Here is a 17,785-nt window from a genome sequence, read left to right as displayed (position 1 = left end):
TAGTTTCCTTAAGGTAAAAGAAAAATGATATTAACAAGTTATCTTGTTTTGTACAAGTTATCTCTTATCTCTGTTGTGTACATACCGATACAGGTATGCATTCTTTGCTTATGGTCAGGCAGATTTGCTGACCTTTGCCAGTGGAAATTGCTGACTTATTTCTTACTTTTGGTCCTTCTCGTCTGACATTTCCTGATCATTTCATCTCCTATCACTATGTCTACTGTTAAGCTGGCCTTGTAGTAGCAATGACTTTCACTCAAAATTATTAAACACAAATCTATATTGATTAAAGTTATTTCTACTGTTACTGTATTGAATCTAAGATTTACTGAATGAATTAGATGATAAAGCTGTTCTGATCAATTACCATTCACAGTAATAATTAGTGCCTATGTATAGAAATCTGTGTAAGCCACTAGGTAAGTGCTTCCAGGCTGGTAGTAACTGATTGTCAACAGTAGCAGATTTGGGATGCTCATCCTACACTTCAGCTGAGTATCTCCTGGTAGGCAGCCCTGCCTCCATGTGTGGTGTGGAAATAGTTTGTATATCAACAGCACTGCAAAACCCAAAGTTCGGGAGGCTCCACTTCAGTAAATGTGTTTTTTCTGTACTACAAATAGAGATGTCAACACTTGGAGGACGTAAGTAAAGACACCTGGTGTCTGTGCTGCATGCAGTTTTCAATTTGAAAAGGAAACATCTCTTTTCTAGTATAACAACTGGTGAAGAATGATATGGTTGTTCAAGTAATTTGTGACACTGCTAGAAGTGTATATCAGCTCCTTTTACCAACTGTGACATGCCAGCTTGCACAACATGAGAAAATTCAACTTCATAGGTGCTGTTCAACAGAACAAGGATTTTAAACTATTTTCAGTATTCCCACGAGCCAACTACGATCTCAGTCTAGTCCTGCTGCTTTGGTAGGTTTTGATCTTTCAATCTCTTATGTGCACAAACACATCTAAACTGAGGAAGAGCCCCAATCTCTGCTCAAATAGTTGTGTAAACCCAGAACAGATCTCTCTGACTCTTAATATACCCCAGACGTGCTAATATGCTTAGAGGACTGATGTTAGGATCCTGCAGGAGTTGGAGGCCAGAAGTTACTAACAGATGGGAAGAATACAGCCATCTGTGCATGAGGTAAGAGTTTTTGCTTGGCACTAGTCTTAAGAAAGAGAGTTTAATAATTTTATTTCCATCAGTGGCATGCACTCCTGGCACTTTTACTGCTCAGACTCGCCCTATATATTGCCCAATATGTATGGAAATAAAAAAGTTATGGGAGCTTCTTTTGTACTGCAGAGAGGCACAGATACTGAGGGATACCAAAGTGGGGTTATTTTGGGGTCAGTGCATTTTATTTTTCTCACAGTGAAATTTAACACCTGAAACAGAATAATTTTTTATTGAAGAAGGTTTTGGGATATACCATTTCATTAACTACTTGGAAGGGTAAGTTCCTTAATATAGGTTAATCTGCTTAATGCAGCAACCTGTATCTTAATTAGAATCTCACAGTTAGTGTTTCATGAATTGTATCTGCAGTGGTGTCTTTCCCTTGGAGATAGTGTTTGCATTAATCATGGGCAGGACAGCTCAACTAAGTTGATTATAAAATTTCTTTCGATGAAAGGTTTAACCTTCTATGCAACTGAAGTTTATCAGTATTTTGTTTAGATCTCCCAAGTGTAGAGTTAATGTCTTTTTCACAAAGTTTAATTTAGTTGTTTGACATAAGCTGTGTCAGAGCAAGATACTCATTGTCTTGGGCAATAACTGAAGCACAGTCTAAAGTAAGAACAAGTAGAAATTCTTATAGTTAAAATTTTTGTAGCTTTATAACTGAGCTGTCTTGATTGAAAATCCTCTCAGATACCAAAATAAAAATGTTGTACCATCTCTTGCTCCATCCTAGAATATAAAGTAATAATCCAAAATCCCTTTAGGCTGAGGCTTGCTATATACTAGGCAATGTTTACTGTTACAGTGCAGATGCAGTTTATTGCAGCAAAAAAACACACTTGGTTTGGACAGTTTGTGCTGGATAAGCTATCCTAGCAAAAAAAAGCCTTTCATCACTCTAATATTGTCTATACTGGAATTTTTACTAGCCTAGAAATTTTGCACCAAACGAAATTCTACTAGGCTAGTAAAGTACTCTCTGGCAAAACTGGCCAATACTGGGACATAATCAAATTAGCCCTTCTAATTACAGTTTGGAGGAGTAACCACCCTTATGGTGTCCCCCTGTTTTGGAGAGAAGTAAAAGGAGAAAAGTTACTTGGCACCTGTTGCAGGCAGAGGCAAGCAGAGTTTCAAATCATGTTGGATGTTAAGTTAGCCAGTGAAAGAGGGTTACACAACCAGCTAATTATATTTTATATATATATATATATATATATAAAAATATATATATATATACATACATATGGGTATAAAATGCTTCCCAGGAATGTTTAATCAAAACATTAAATAGACCTAGGTACAAAATTTATGTATGATCAATATACAATACTTAATTAAATGACTGTAAATGTTATGTTTACCATTACAAATCCAAACCTCTTATATGATAAAGAATTTGACAGTTTTGGGGACTATGGAGAAGGAACTTAGGAGCTACAGTTAATACTCAGAAGCACATTTTGTTTTGTTTTATGTGAGATATTCTCTGATGCCTAGCTGATACATTGTTAACTTCTGCTTAGGGAACAAAACTGGGGAAGACAATCAACTGGGACCATAACAGAGACATTTATTTTGTGTAATACCAGTAAGGGGCCAGGAGCATTCTCCAGCCCTGACGCCAAAGTCTCCAATGCATGTATTTTTGTACAGATAAACCTTTCTGAAAAGCAGGTGGCTGCATCAGAATTGGTGTTGAAAGTCTTACCAGGCCCACGCTAATCCCTGAAGCATGCCTGGGCACTCTCTGGGAGAACGCTCGTCGGCATGAGCCAAAACTCAGGTAGCAGCCTTGCTGGTGATTTAATGCTTATTGAAGTGCAGTAACATCCAGGCAAGTGTTGTAGTTCACCAGAACACATCTAGCCTTAGACAACACCCGATTTTGAGATTATCCTTGTGTCTCAGAAGAAATTAAAGTTGTTAGGTCTCTTTCAAAACTGGTGAAGCTTGGTGGTGTCATTGCAAACAAGCATGAGATGACGCTGTTACAGTCGGTACCTGATAATGTATTGTTGTTCCATAACATTTTGCAAAATTGCTATCATTAAAATTTATTTAGGAAGTCCAATTACAGTGTCTAAAAGGTTGGATCTGATTCAGATTCCTTTGTGAGTGGGACTATTCAGTAAGAAAACTCCTTGCCCTTTTATAATTGAATTTGTAATTGGGCACAAGGTAGAGTAACATGTTTAGTAAACAAGAAAAAAAGCATTCTGGATTTACAAAGCAGACAAAAAATAAGAATATGTAGAGTAGCTCCTAACACAGTTTGTTATGGATGTCTTGACTTTTAATTGTGAATTAGAAACTGCAGAACATTGTGCTGTTTTCATTGCAGGCAAGATGGGGACAAACTGTTTCTTTGTGTATAAATGCATTATGGAAAAGCGTCCCTCTATCATTTTAGACTGATACTAAAGTGGATTGAGTTTGTACTATTCTTTATTTAAGGGAGTGTTTCTTATCCTTAGTGCTATGCCTTGAATGTGAACGCTGGCAACTGAGAAGGTCTTAACTTTTACTTACCGTTTACTCATATGCTTTGAGAGCATTTGTGGAGACACAAATCCACACAGAAACATAAATTCATATATAAACAGACCTCTTGAGAAAGAACAAAACTGAACAAGCTTGCTATCTTCTTCATGTCTGTTTACTGCTCTGTAGTTTCAACCTCTCAGTGCAATAATCCAAGTCCTCTTCTTCCTATGCCTTCCATGGCATCTGTTTGGGCAAGAGACAGCGTGTGCTGTGGTTACCCCAGTTAGTCAGTCATATGTGCAGGCAGACTGGCCAGCCAGTCCTCGTGCCCACTGCCAACTGGCTCGTGCTCAGATAGCACATGCTGTTGTGTTCTGCCTACTTTTCCCATACTCATGTAACTAATTCAAGTCTCTGTCCTATATCCAAATGCTGGTGTTAAAGAAAGTTATAGGGTCTTAATTAGTTTGCACTGTATTAGGCTTACTTCAGTGATGTATTATTACCCCTGCTATTCCTATTACTAGTAAGTCAGGATTTATAATATATGAACAGTAGTAAGGAACTAGTACTATTACTATGTTCCGAGACCTTGGGCCCTTGACTGACCAGAACTGATGCCTTTGGAGCATCATCTATACACCACCAAACAGAAATTTCTAATTTTTGCTTTCTATGAAAACTGGGCTGCAGGGAAAAGGAAAAATGCACACCCAGGATTCTTCACAGTGTGAACTGGGATGCACTTGAGTTGTCAACCTGCACTAAGAAAGCAGGGATTGCTCTAAGATTTCCCAACCCAGAGAAAGCCCTTGAAATTTCTTTCCTTCTTTCAAATATCATTGAAATTGGCCAACTAGTTCAACACAAAGGCACAGAGCACGGTTTCACAAGAAACATGGCTAAAATCAGATTATGATAATGGTATTGTAACTGAGACCTTCTGCATAATTTCAAATAAGTTGGGTTTTAGATTACAATGAAAAATATGTTGTGAAAACAGAAAACAAGAAAAAATAATGACTTTTTAAATCATATAAAGTAAGTGTTGGGAAAGAAGGTGTATAACAATGGGGTAAGTCAGAGCTTCCTTGTGATTGCTTGTAGATATCCAGATTCACAGACCATCCTTTTCCTTGCCTCCATAAACTGTTTTTGTAGCTTTATCATATAAGTATCATAGAAATACAGGGCTAGAAGGGGCTTCAAGAAATCCCATAGTCCAAACCACTATATTCAATGGGAATCTTTCATAATTGGAGTATTATTGTAACCGTCAGCATCCCATGCAGGCATGCTCTGGGCCACATGGAGCTGCTTTCAGCTGTTAAGCTGTTGCTCTGGCACTAATGAAACTGCTGGGTTCCCAGGCTGACCTCAGCACTCTGCTACTGCCCTCCTGAAATGTGTCTGAAACCTCTTCTTCATCCACAGCTCCCAGGAGGGAGAGGGAAAGGAAATCCACTTTGGTTTTAACAGCTGGCACTGGAGAGAGGAGAGAGTTATAAATAAATGGAAATAAAGAATGAGGTGACTGAAGCCCCATGATGGTCACTTCTTGGTATGGCAACAGATGAGCAGTGCTCTGAGCGACAAAATGTCACTCTGAATGTGTAGGCACTATGATAATGTCAAAAGAGGCTCATTTGAATTGGGATTCAGGAGGATCCTCCATTTAAATCCTGTCTGAACTACTGACAAGCTGCGTGACCTTCTACAATATATTGAGCTCCGTGGGTCAAATTGGTCCTTGTTGCAACTAAATTGACTACAATGAAATTATTCTGGGAGTGAACTTGATTTCTCAGACGTCAGTCAACACAGCTGGTTCATTGAATAAATGAAAGAAAGCAATCATAGATGTCACTGGAAAACAGATGGATCTGAACCGAGCCTTTTGGTTTTAGCAAAACTAGAGCAGAACTGCACAACTGTTACTTAAAATGCATAAATAATTGCTGCTGGTGGTTTATTGACAATGTAAACTCTATGAAGGTAACAGGTGTAAAAGTGCCATTGTCTTTCTTAGAGGGAATGTAATTATCTTATATATTATTTAAAACTTGGGAAATGACTGATGCTTCTTTAACTATTCCGCTATAGATAGGTTTTTCTTAAAAGAATTAATAATGATAAATGACTCAGGCATTTATGCTGAGTCATTTACATTAAAATGCTGCACAGTGGTAAGCTTCTTCCATAGAAAATGCTTTGAGTCAGATAACAATTATGTTAATTAATAAAAGATAATGGTTATTAAGAGGATCACAGGCAGAAGGAGAGCTGCAGACAAAGTTTATAGGGGAGACCCCCCTGCCCCACTGAGTCATGAGGTGCAGAAAGGACCCTCTTCCTTTCTAAACTTGTCTCAGAAAGGGGTCTGGGTGCAGTTGCATTGGGTCCTACTCCTGGACTTGGTCAATGGTTTATGTCTAAAGGATTATATAGGTGTAATTGAGCTCTGTCCCACAGGAATAAGGATGGCACCCCAAATATATTTATATGAATAAAATAAATTATTTATTTAAATTGATGATGATAATGATAAGACCAAAAGACCTTAATCAGAATTATTTACTACACAGTATAGGTAGCTGTAACTACTAGTTTAGTGCATATGTATTGAATTGAAATTGAAGTAATAATATTAAAGCTAGCAAAATAATTATGGAAATTGATGTTACTCACCTATACAATGACTGTGGGCAAATCTCTTTTGCTCGGCCTCAAAGAGTAACCTTGAAGGGCATCCCCACTCAAGGGAGGAATCTCCACACACTCCAGAAGGGATATGTTAGAAGACTCTGCTGTTCAAAAGTGAGACTGGGCCTTTATAGTATAAAGTGACTGACTGTCAGTCATATGTCTCCAGGCTCAACAGCTTTATATATGTTGTCAGTACTAGCACTTGTTGGTTCCTTTATCTGAAACTTTGCCACCCACATCCTCACAGTTGCCAGTTTCTACTGGAAAACATTGAATGTCTAACTTTGGGCTTAATAAGTCAGTCTGGCCTCAGCATTCTTCAATATTGAAAGCAGCATGACCCCTGTGAGGTGAACCTCTCAAAGTTCCAACGAGGCCAAGTGCAAGGTCCTGCATATGGGTCAGGGAAATCCCAAGCAAAGTACAGGCTGGGCAGGGGATGGATTGAGAGCAGCCCAACACAACCCAGCAATGTGTACTTACAGCCCAGAAAGCCAAATGTATCCTGGGCTGCATCAAAAGCAGCGTGGGCATCAGGTTGAGGGAGGGGATTCTCACTCTAAAGGGTGCATTCAGGTCTAGGGTCCCCAAAGTAAGAAGGGTGTGGACATGCTGGAGTGAGTCCAGAGAAGGGCCACAAAGGTGATCACAGGGCTGGAGCACCTCTCCTGTGAAGACAGGCTGAGGGAGTTGGGGCTGTTCAGCCTGGAAAAGAGAAGATCCAGGGAGACCTTAGAGCACCTTCCAGTACCTAAAGGTGACCCACAGGAAAAATGGAGAGGGACTTTTTACATTAGCATGTAGTGACAGGACATGGGGTAATATGGCTTCAAACTGAAAGAGAGTAGGTTTAGATTAGATATTAGGAAGAAATTCTTTACTTCATGGGTGGTGAAGTACTGGAATAGGTTGCCCAGAGAAGCTGTGGACTCCCCATTCATGGGAGTGTTCAAGGCCAGATTGGATGGGGCTCTGAGCAACCTGGGCTGGTGGAAGATGTCCTGCCTGTGGCAGGGGAGTTGGAACTAGATGATCTTTAAGATCCCTTCCAACCCAGGCCATTCTATGATTCTATGAAATGAAGAATTTAGATCAGGAGCATGTTTTCAAGCCTAGATGAAAGGCCACTGAATCTTGGTGTCTGTGTACCTGTGGCACTAGGTGTGCTTGTCTTGGCTGGAATAGGGTTAACTTTCTTCATAGTAGCTGGTATGGGCTGTGTTTTGGATTTGTGCTGGAAACAGTGTTGATAATTCAGGGATATTTTTTATTTTGCTAAGCAGTGCTTACACTGAGTCAGTGCCCTTTCTGCTTCTCACTCCAACCTACCAGCACATGGGCTGGGGATGCACAAGAAGTTAAGAAGGGAACACAGCCAGGACAGCTGACCCCAACTGACTGAAGGAAGATTCCATATCATGTCACATCATGCTCAGTACATAACGCTGGAGGAAGAACAAGAAAGCTGGATGTTCAGAGTGATGGTGTTTGTCTTCCCAAGTAACTGTTATGCAGGATGGATGCCTGCTTTCCAGGGGACGGCTGACCACCTGCCCGCCCATGGGAAGTGGTGAATGAATTCCTTGTTTTCCTTTGCTTTCATGGATGGCTTTTTCTTTACCTATTAAACTATCTTTACCACTTTTAAAAGTGAGTTTTCTCACTTTTACTCTTTCAGTTCTCTCCCCCACCCCACTGGGGGGACAGAGAGAGTGACTGTGTGGGGCTCAGTTCTTGGCTGGGATTAAACCATGACACGAGGAGACCTTTGCGAAGTTTAGAAAGCATCAGTGTAAAATGACCTAGACAAAAAGGTGGTTTACAGAGCAGTTGCAAGAGATGTGCTCCAGCACAGATAAAGTTAAACAAGGGGTTCTTCTTTTGTCTCTGACATTCCTTTTTTTTAAACAAAATGGGCAGTTACAAGTCAAAGGGTTCTTTTATCCCAGCTGCTCATGTGATTTAAGTTAGAAAAATATTTACAAAGCAAAAATTAGAAAAACCTTAATAAAAATAATTTTCTAGTTTCATGTATGCTATATTGTTCTTGCGCCTAATTCTACGTAAAACAAGACTGAGATTTAACAAGTAGGAAAAAAAATACTTGGCATAATTTAAGAAAACTTGAAGAGGTGACACTAGTACACTTTTTCCTTTTTTCAAGCCAATTTAGTAATGAGTACAATGGAGTTGCTTCTCTAGACATGATTAAAAAAGAGATCTGAAAGGGTTTTCCAGTTCATCCTCTTGCTTCAGAGCAGAATCCACTCTATCTAATCAGTTCCTGACAGATATTTGTTCAACCTGACCTTGAAAATTTGCAGTCATGCTTATTCTTCAGACCTCTCCACAATCAGCTACTGCCTAACATTTCTTATAGTTCAAAAGCTTTTTGTAAATTGTAACTGAAATCTCCAAGTTGCAATTTAAGGCTATTCTTGCCATATCTCAGTGGACATGAAGAACAGTGTGTATCTCTGCAATACTTTTTATGGGTTTGAGAACTGATATCATATCTTTCCTCAATCCTCTCATTGCTACACTAAAGAAACAAACTCTTTGAATCTTACCTCCTGTGTCACATTTTCTATACCTCTGAAAACTACATGGCTCTACCATGGCTTCTTTATTGAAATATTTGTTTTTCTGAAATATTGCTTTTAATAGGTTGTTTTCTGGTAAAACCACATTACCTGTTACTTATCACTATAGGATTACAGGATAATTTAATTTCAAAGGGACCTCAGGAGATCTCTAGTCCAACCTTCTACTGAAACCAGGGTCAGCTATGAATTCAGATCAGACTGGATCCTGTTGGACTTTGAAAACCTGCAAGAGCACAGACTTCACAAGCTCTCTGAGCAATCAGTTCTATGTCTCATGGTGAAAATGTTTTTCCTTAAATCCAGCTTGAACCTCTCTCTCATTTCAATTTATGCCCACTGTCTCTCAGTCTGAAGAGCCTGGCTCCATGTTCTTGATAACCTTCTCTTACCTATTTGTATAGATGCTTAGGAATACTTCCCCCCCCCTAGTTTTTGTTTGGCAAAAAGAACTAAAAGAACTACCTTTCCTGAATCCCTGAGTTTTGGATTCTCCTTTTTTTTCCATTTGTATGCTTGACCGTTTCTTTCTTGCCTAACTTACACATTCCTTATTTAGAGAGAGAATGAAGCAGTTACACCCTTAATAGAGAGCTAGTAGAGAATGATTAAAGGTTATATCAGGCTGACACAATTTAGAACATTTAGTTTATCAAAATTGTCTTTATCTGTTATTATTTCCCTTTTCTATCTGGAGGTCTTATTCCCTTCTCTAACTTACAAATCAAAGCAAGACATCACACACAAGCATTTGCAGAACTCAGTGTAAGGAGGTAAAAAAGAGACATTAGGAAACACTTCTTTTCCAAGTGTGTGGTCAAACACTAGAACAGGCTTCCTAGAGAGATGGTCAATCCCCAAGCCTGACAGTGTTTAAAGGCATTTGGACAATGCCCTTAATGACACACTTCAACTTTTGGTCACCCTTAAGTAGTCAGGCAGTTGGCCTGGTTGATCATTCACCTTCCAACTGAAATATTCCATTCCATGTTCTGCTTGTGAGTGTCAGCCACCATTTTACGCAAGTCAAGTGGTAAATACTTTGAATTAAATTAGTGGTCTCATTGACTGTGCTGAACTTTGATTTGGGACTTTAGAGTCTCTGCCTGTAAAGATCAGGCAGCAAATCTCAACTACACACATAGTTCCTGGTGCTTTACCACAAATTGTGTAGATGGATTTTCTTTATATAAATATACATAATTTGGGGTAGAATAATAAAATGGTTTGAGTCGGAAGGGACCTTAAAGGTCATCTAGCTCCAACCCCCCTGCCATGGGCTCGGGCACCTTCCACTAGACGAGGTGACTCAGAGCCACATCCAGCCTGGTTGTGAACACTTCCAGGGATGGGGAGTCCACAACCACGCTGGGGTAGATTTTATGTATGAAGAGAGAGTCAATCCATACATTTCTGAGAAATTCATGAGTACTTTACATGGATGAAATAAAAATTGCATGTTTTTCTTTTATTTATCCAGAGGCTTTGAAAAATAGTAAAACAGTAGGTTTCAAGAAGCTTTGGGGCATTTAGAGTTTCTCAATAAATCTCTTGTGATCAAATAATATGTATAATTACATTAAAAATTACTCCTAGTTCTTAACTTATAATTCAAAAATAAAAGATTGAGATGTAGATAATTTCACTGGTAGAAAGCCAAGACTAAAAAATACAGGTTATCACAGTGGGAAAAAAAAAGTGGAAAAGATAAAAGGAATAGCTGTGAGATTTGTGCACTGTGCAGCTGGCAGTAAGTTCTGAAGCTTTCTGGTTTTATTTTTTTATACCTGATTTGGGAAAAATGTGTCAGGGTAAAATAAATACATTACATAATATAAAAAGTAGATCTGCCAGCATTAATAGACCAACAAGATGACTGATAGGCACAGTCAGAAACATGTGAGATTATGGCTAATGCTTGAATTAGTGCAGTCCCTATGCAGTACCATCAATGCAGTAACTGCAACCAGCTAGAGAGTAACAGCCCATCCCCTAATTCTGTCGAATCTACTTAGTAATGACTTGAGTTCCTATCCCAAATCTTATTCCTTTGACATACTATAGCTCATCGTGTCATGTTTGAAAATGCCTCTTAGGTGGATCTCTTAAGCCTCTCATATTAACCCAGTTCTTACATACTTAGTTAAATGGGATTTTCAAATGAAAAAAAATCTCACAGTCAGTATTTGAAGTTCCAAAGGCAAATGTGGAAGCAAATGTATTTAAGGCAAACTTGATCTCTATGCGTGTGTGACAATTTGTGTGTCTTCTGAACATTGTAAACTTATAGCTTGTGTACAGATCAACTCAATAACACACATGCACTGAAATTCTTGCATTGCAAACCTGGTGATTTTTTTGAGCATATGAGGCTTCACTTGCATGGATTTTGTGAGGAAGAAGCTTCACAGTGCACATCAAATACAGAGAAAATCTGTGCATGCACAATGTCTGGGACCAGTAGATGTTTGGAAGCTTTCTTGGAGTTACTGCTCTGTGCTAGCTGCCAAACATCTGGAAGTTAGTAGAAAAATGTAGAAAAGTGGTAGAGAAGAAAATGACCAGCAAAAGCAGCTGTCTGTCTCCCACAAAAAAAAATGGTAGGTCTGGCACTCTGGGCTATAATAGGATTTGAGAAAGGCAGGGACATAAAGTCCAGTGGGTTTAAGAAGATCCAGAAAATTTTTCCTTCAGAGGACTGTAAAAAAAGGCCAGTGAATCTGAAATCAGTCTGAAAAAATGATCTTTAGTGACATGCACCACTAAACTCTGTGCAATCAGATTGTTAACTTGAAATTTAAAAGTGTGAATATTAACTTCAGAAAATTGGCTGCTTATGTGAGCAGAAATATCTGACAAATGTTATCCCACATTCCCAAACTCCTGAAGGCTTCTAAGGTTATAAAATCCCCAACTTTCTCTTTGCCAGCCATCTGTCAACACTCCTGGCTTTCCCCTTGATATCGTCTACAGCGTGCTTGTTCATTCCACAAAAATCAGCACAAAATCCAGTTGCTACAGTCTTGAACCTTGAATATATGCAAGCATCAAAAAATAAACTTACTGTAATGTAAAGATAAGTGACACAAAGAATACTCATGTGATTACTCCATTTGTATTTAATTAATGGCAAGAAGTCAGTATTTAAAATTGAGTAAAAATGTTGCAAAACTTCCAGCCTCCTGCATTAAAATGCTGTAGGCCCTTACAGAATATAAGTTCAACTTGTTGTGCCCTTGAGCAAATGCATTTATAATCTGTATAATATCCTCTAATAATATAATAAAATATATGGATCTGATCTTTAGATAAGGGAAGCCTGCAATGAGCTACTAGCCTGAAGCTCAGGATAAGATTTTTGCCTGAAGGCAGCTGCCTAGAGATTGGGTATTTTCAATCTGCTGAACTAGTCCTCATTCCTCTACAATCAGTGTGAGCGGGAAGTACAATGAGAAGACATTTCTAAGTAATCATCCTAAGAGAAGTGTCCTGTTTCCCTCCACTGACTATTGAAAGAGTGTAGAGAGCTAGTTTTATTCAGCTGAAGTGTGATGAGTGATACAACTTCTGCACAGAAGCACAAGGGAGGCCTACAGCACAGAGAGATAGATGAGTCAGGACACGAATCTGGCCAGTCTGCAATAGCATCATGGACCGTGAAAAGTCTACGACATGATGGCAACCAGTTCACGCTATGAAATCACCTAGGAAGAAGCTGGATAGAGCTGTAAAGCCAAATGCTTATATATGTTGTTTCCACAGTTAAAGTGCAACAAGGAAGCCTGGAAGCTAAACAAAACCTGCCCTGGATCAATGACTATAATGGCTAAGCATATAATTGCACTGTATTAATATCTGAATAAAACTACATGGCCTGTATTTTGTGTTTGCTAATGCTTACTTAAGCATTACTGAGATTTTAGGGATTAAAGATTGAGAAAACAGGGTTTAAGACAGGAAATAAAAGAGAAAACTCAGTTATATGGATATTAGAACAGCATGTAACTGTACATTTCCTGTATTATAAACTGTGATGAGTAGCATTAACAGCATTTTTGTAATGGAAAATCTGCTCACATTATCACTGCCTGAACAGTGCTTAACAGAGGAAGAATGAATTAGAGGATCAAAGAATGGTGGCTGTCTTGGCTGCTTGATCAGGCGCCAAATTCTAATATTTTCAGTAATTGCATTATTTCAGTTTTCACTGTGTCAATTTTGATTGAATTATACTAGAGACTTGGGTGACCTCTTGATTATTTTCTGGAGAAAATATTTGCTGAAGTGATCCTTTCTTAAAAGGAGAAAAAGGTTGAAATAAATGGAGTTCTGGGAACTCAGCTACCATCAAATCAGAATAATGCTATACAAAAATGAACCTGTATGTGGTTACAGTCAAAGGGAGAGGCGGAAATGACACTTCTATACAACGCCAAAAATAGCTATAAAAAAGGAGTAATCTTTGTTCTGTAGCGACTCTGCTGAAAGGCAAGGAGAAATGTATCTATTTAGCTAAATCAGATACATTTACCCGCAGGAATTTCCTGTTGAGTTACTGCATCAGGCAGAATCTTTTGTTTGGCATGTTATTCTTGAAAAGTTGTTGTTATGAGCTATCCAAATTTCTTCCATTTATCTTTCTGATAAAAGCCTTCAGCAGTCAGGTTAGTAGGTTGTCTGGTACTTACCGACAGGTTCCACTTTCTTCTTTCAGTACATAAATACTTATGAGAAAAAAAGAACTGCAGACAGAATACTGTAATATTCCCTGAAGAAAGCTTTTAATCAGCAGCCTCAAAAGAGTGCTCTGTTAATGAGCAACTGAAATGTTATAAATTCAGCCAACAGCCTCTATGTTTAATTTAGACAGTCTTCCTTGCAGCTTGAGAGTACAAAAGACCAGTGTCAGTGGCCTGTAGGCCTTTGCAGTTGCTGCCCAGTGGTTAACCATGGGAAAGAAAAGCTATTGCAATTTAATTAGCTGGAGGATAACCTCTAGGTAACACTGATAAAAATAATCAGCTACATACCAGTGAACAGCTGGCATGAAAATCAGAAAACATAGCGTTCAGACAGTTTAATTTGTATTCTCAAAACAACTTTATTCACAAAAAAAACTCCAACTCATTCCTCAGCAAAAAACTGTATTGTTTCTTGAGCCTATGTTTTTAGGTTCGTTTGAAATCTTCTTGCTTGGTTGAGCTCAAGCCAATTCCTGGCAGCTGGATTTCAGCATATTCATCAAGTGAAATACTGTATCATTGCTCTAAAAAGATAGTAGATTGTAAATAAACAGTGAGCGTGATGAGTCTACAAAAAGCTAACACAGCACTAAGCAGTAGTTTAGCTGAAGGCAATTTCAATTGGTAATGTTTACCATGTGCTGGTTTCAGCAGTTTTGAAGCAGTGCTGTTCTGATGCTCAGTTCCTGTGTACTCTTGTCTGGGGTTGGATCAGTCTGCAACTGAGGATAGTTCTTCCTGACCTCTTCTACAGTAACCTAAGCATGATAGTATATCTTGCTGATACGAATATTTTCTTTATTTCAGAAGAAATATTTTATATATACAATTAAAAAACCCCCTTTCAACGTGATTGTGCAGATTAGCAGTGCTGGTTTCAAAGTGTTGTGTTCAGCCCCTGTGCTGACACGTGGTTATACGTATGTCAGGTATGCATATGCATATTTCTGATTTCTGTCACTGCTACCACATGGAATTGTTTTATAAAGTAGGAGTATTACTCTAGAAGCAACAAGCTAGATCTATGAGTGCTGGCACCAGCTGAATGTTTTTTCACATGGGGTAGTGCAGATTCTCTCCCCATGAGTGAGCTGATACCTCAGCCTTCTCCTCAGCTGTTGGTTCCTGGAATGGCCCAGTCTTTGAGATGCCTGTGTCTTTTGCTTGATATTGTACAGTAATGAGCATGGAAACCTTATTTCCTCAGAAAATCAATTGGAGTTGTATAATTCAGACTTTGTATTACTACTATTTTTGGTGGATTACCTGACAAGTTTTAAGCCTGTTTAAAAACTGAAAGTGCCATTTGGTCCTTTTACAGAAACCTGTTTAGGAGGGATGCTAATCTAAAATAGCTACTTAGTGTAAAATACAAAGCTCCCCATACTTAGGGTGAAATCTGGAAACTGGATTTGAAGGAATCAGATTTTTATCCTGAGGCTCTCACCTATATCATCCACCCATTTCACAAGGCTCTGTGGAATCTTGAACTTGGCAGGCAACTATTTATGTATCATGGTGATGACAAGGACATAATATAGAACTTCCCTCTGCTAATCCTGGCCCTTCTACTCCATTGTTGCTTGAGACTGGACACATAACTACGAAAAAAGGTCTCATTTTCTCCATCTGGGAGCTGCAGATAATATTGTTTACCTAAACCAGAGGGATATTGTGAGCACTCCTTATTATAATAGTCCATTTCCAAAACTCATTTAAAAAAAAAGATTGTTAAAACCATTTTAAAAGTACTGTTCTGTAAAAGTTTAGTGGTGAGTGTTTCCATATTCAGCTTCTATTGTTAGAACACCAGTATTTGTTTTATTTTATTGCATTTTAGCTGGTTAATAAGATTTCTTAATTTAAAGTTGCCTCTCTCTAATGACCTTTCCTTGATGCTAAATTTTAGATTGCATTTACATATGAGACACTGCTATTTTGTTAAGTAGGAGACATATTATGAGGATAATCAGTTTATCTTAAGCTGTAATTCTATGTCTAGCAAGGATTCAAATTTCTAGGATGGAGGGTGGCTAATGGCTTAGTGAAGTCTGGTAAAACATCTTTGAGATAAATCTCAGCATAATGAGATCAGTTAGATCTAGCTGTAAAATGGAAGAGAAGCTTAATTTTAATTTTCAATTGCACAGTTTGGTGCTTTGCTTTTTTTCTTTTACAACTTGACAGTTCTCTATCTGAAATTTAAAAAATGCTGGAACTGGATGGATCTTTTGAATATGCATAAACTAAATAGGAGAAACTAAACTAAAAAAAGAGAAGTAGCTATTTTCATGTAAGGTTAGATTTTCTATTCCATGGAAACTAATTTTACTTGAATGTAAATTCTCTGGTGAAAGGATGTGCCTGCTTTACAGCTACAAGATTATTCTTACCAAAGGTTATGTGGATACTAAAATAGATATCTAAATTATAATATATATATAAATTATATATATAATACAGACAGCAAGATAACACTAACAGTAATGATTTCAATCACAGAGATCTACAGTTCCATACAAGATCAAAGGGTCATTGTCAAATTAGGCAGCATCTGATTTCTTGCCATTTAGATTGGTCTCTTAACTAACATGCTAACAACAGTTTCACTTTTATTTTTAGATGTATGCAGTATATCACGCTTTTTGGTTTCACTGTTCATATGCAATTACAGTGATTGTGACAGAAACTGGGCAAGCCTGGCTGCAGGATTAAACCTGCTGTTCAAGCACACAGCTTGTGAACTGGCAGGGCAGATGTTCTAGGGCAGTTGGTACAATTTCATTCTGAACTGCCAAGGGCATGAGACCTTGCCCTCGTCCCCCACCCCAGATACCCCAGGAAAGCTATATATTTAAAATACAGTGGCATTTTCTGAAAAGGTTAATCACAATGAAGAGACTTCTCACACTTCAGTATCTGAAGCAGCTCAGGAGCCACCAACAACCCTCAGTGTTCTTTGAGAGTCACAGTAGTTTTGTCACCTAAAACCTGCATATAACTGATAATATTCCAGGGCAAGGGGGGCACCACTTCTGACAGCTCTTGTGAATCAGCTCTGAGTAATAGGACCTTGGCAGTTGCAGGAGACAGCTCACACTGAGCAGAAGCATCCTCAGTTCTCACCATTTTCAACAATCAGTGTGGAATCAGAGCTCCAGGCAAGAGATGGAGCGCCTGAGGGCACTCATCAACACAGCACTGAGCTCCTTCAGAAACTGGCTGTATTGTTAAAAGCGGAGGGGCACAGTAGGCAGGTGCTGAAGGACCTGGGGAAAAGCCGATACTACATCTGCGCCCAAGAACCTCTTCCTTCTGATGGATTGCCAAGAGCCCAGCTTCCTCTCTCTTTCTGGAGCAGAGCAAGATGGGGAAGATTTGTAGTACCTGTACTGAGGCAGAGGATGTCAGAAGTACTGTGCTATGGTCTGAGGCAGGTCTGAGGAAGTTCAGGGTTAGGAAAATAGTACCTAGAAACAGACCCTCTACCCAGCATATGCAGTACAAATTTCTTTCTTTAAGTAGTATTTGTTTCTTTCTATTGTGCCACTTAACACACTGCAGGACAAATAACAGAATTTCACCCTAGTTTTCCTTACTTTTTGAGATAATACTTGATTAGGCAAACCAAAAGCTCCTAATTCTTGGAAAAAAACCCCAACAAACCAAAACCAAAACCCCACAACCACCCTCCCACATACACACTCAAAAACCCCAAAAAAACCCACACAAACCCCCCCACCTATAAAGCCAAACCAAAACAAACAAAAAAACTAAAACCAAAAGCAAAAAAAATCCCCCACCTAAAAGTAAAAATTTTAAACAGGAAGTCAATCAAAACCGAAAGCAGTGCTTCCTGCATGTCTGTACCTATTTAGCTACATCCACACGCTCCAAACGTGCTCAGGAACAGTCTTTGTCACCGAAATGAAGTTGGCTGTAATAGTATATTGCCAGAACTTTTCCCAGGCCAAATTTGGCTCTTGTCAAGTACCATTCCCACAAGCCCTTCCCAGCTGCTGGCAGCTGCTGGCAACTGGGAGGGACCATTCC

The sequence above is a fragment of the Neopelma chrysocephalum genome, unplaced genomic scaffold (genome assembly GCF_003984885.1).
Source record: "Neopelma chrysocephalum unplaced genomic scaffold, ASM398488v2 Primary Assembly neopelma1_45, whole genome shotgun sequence".
Taxonomy (NCBI): domain Eukaryota; kingdom Metazoa; phylum Chordata; class Aves; order Passeriformes; family Pipridae; genus Neopelma; species Neopelma chrysocephalum.
This window is presented reverse-complemented; position numbering follows the sequence as displayed.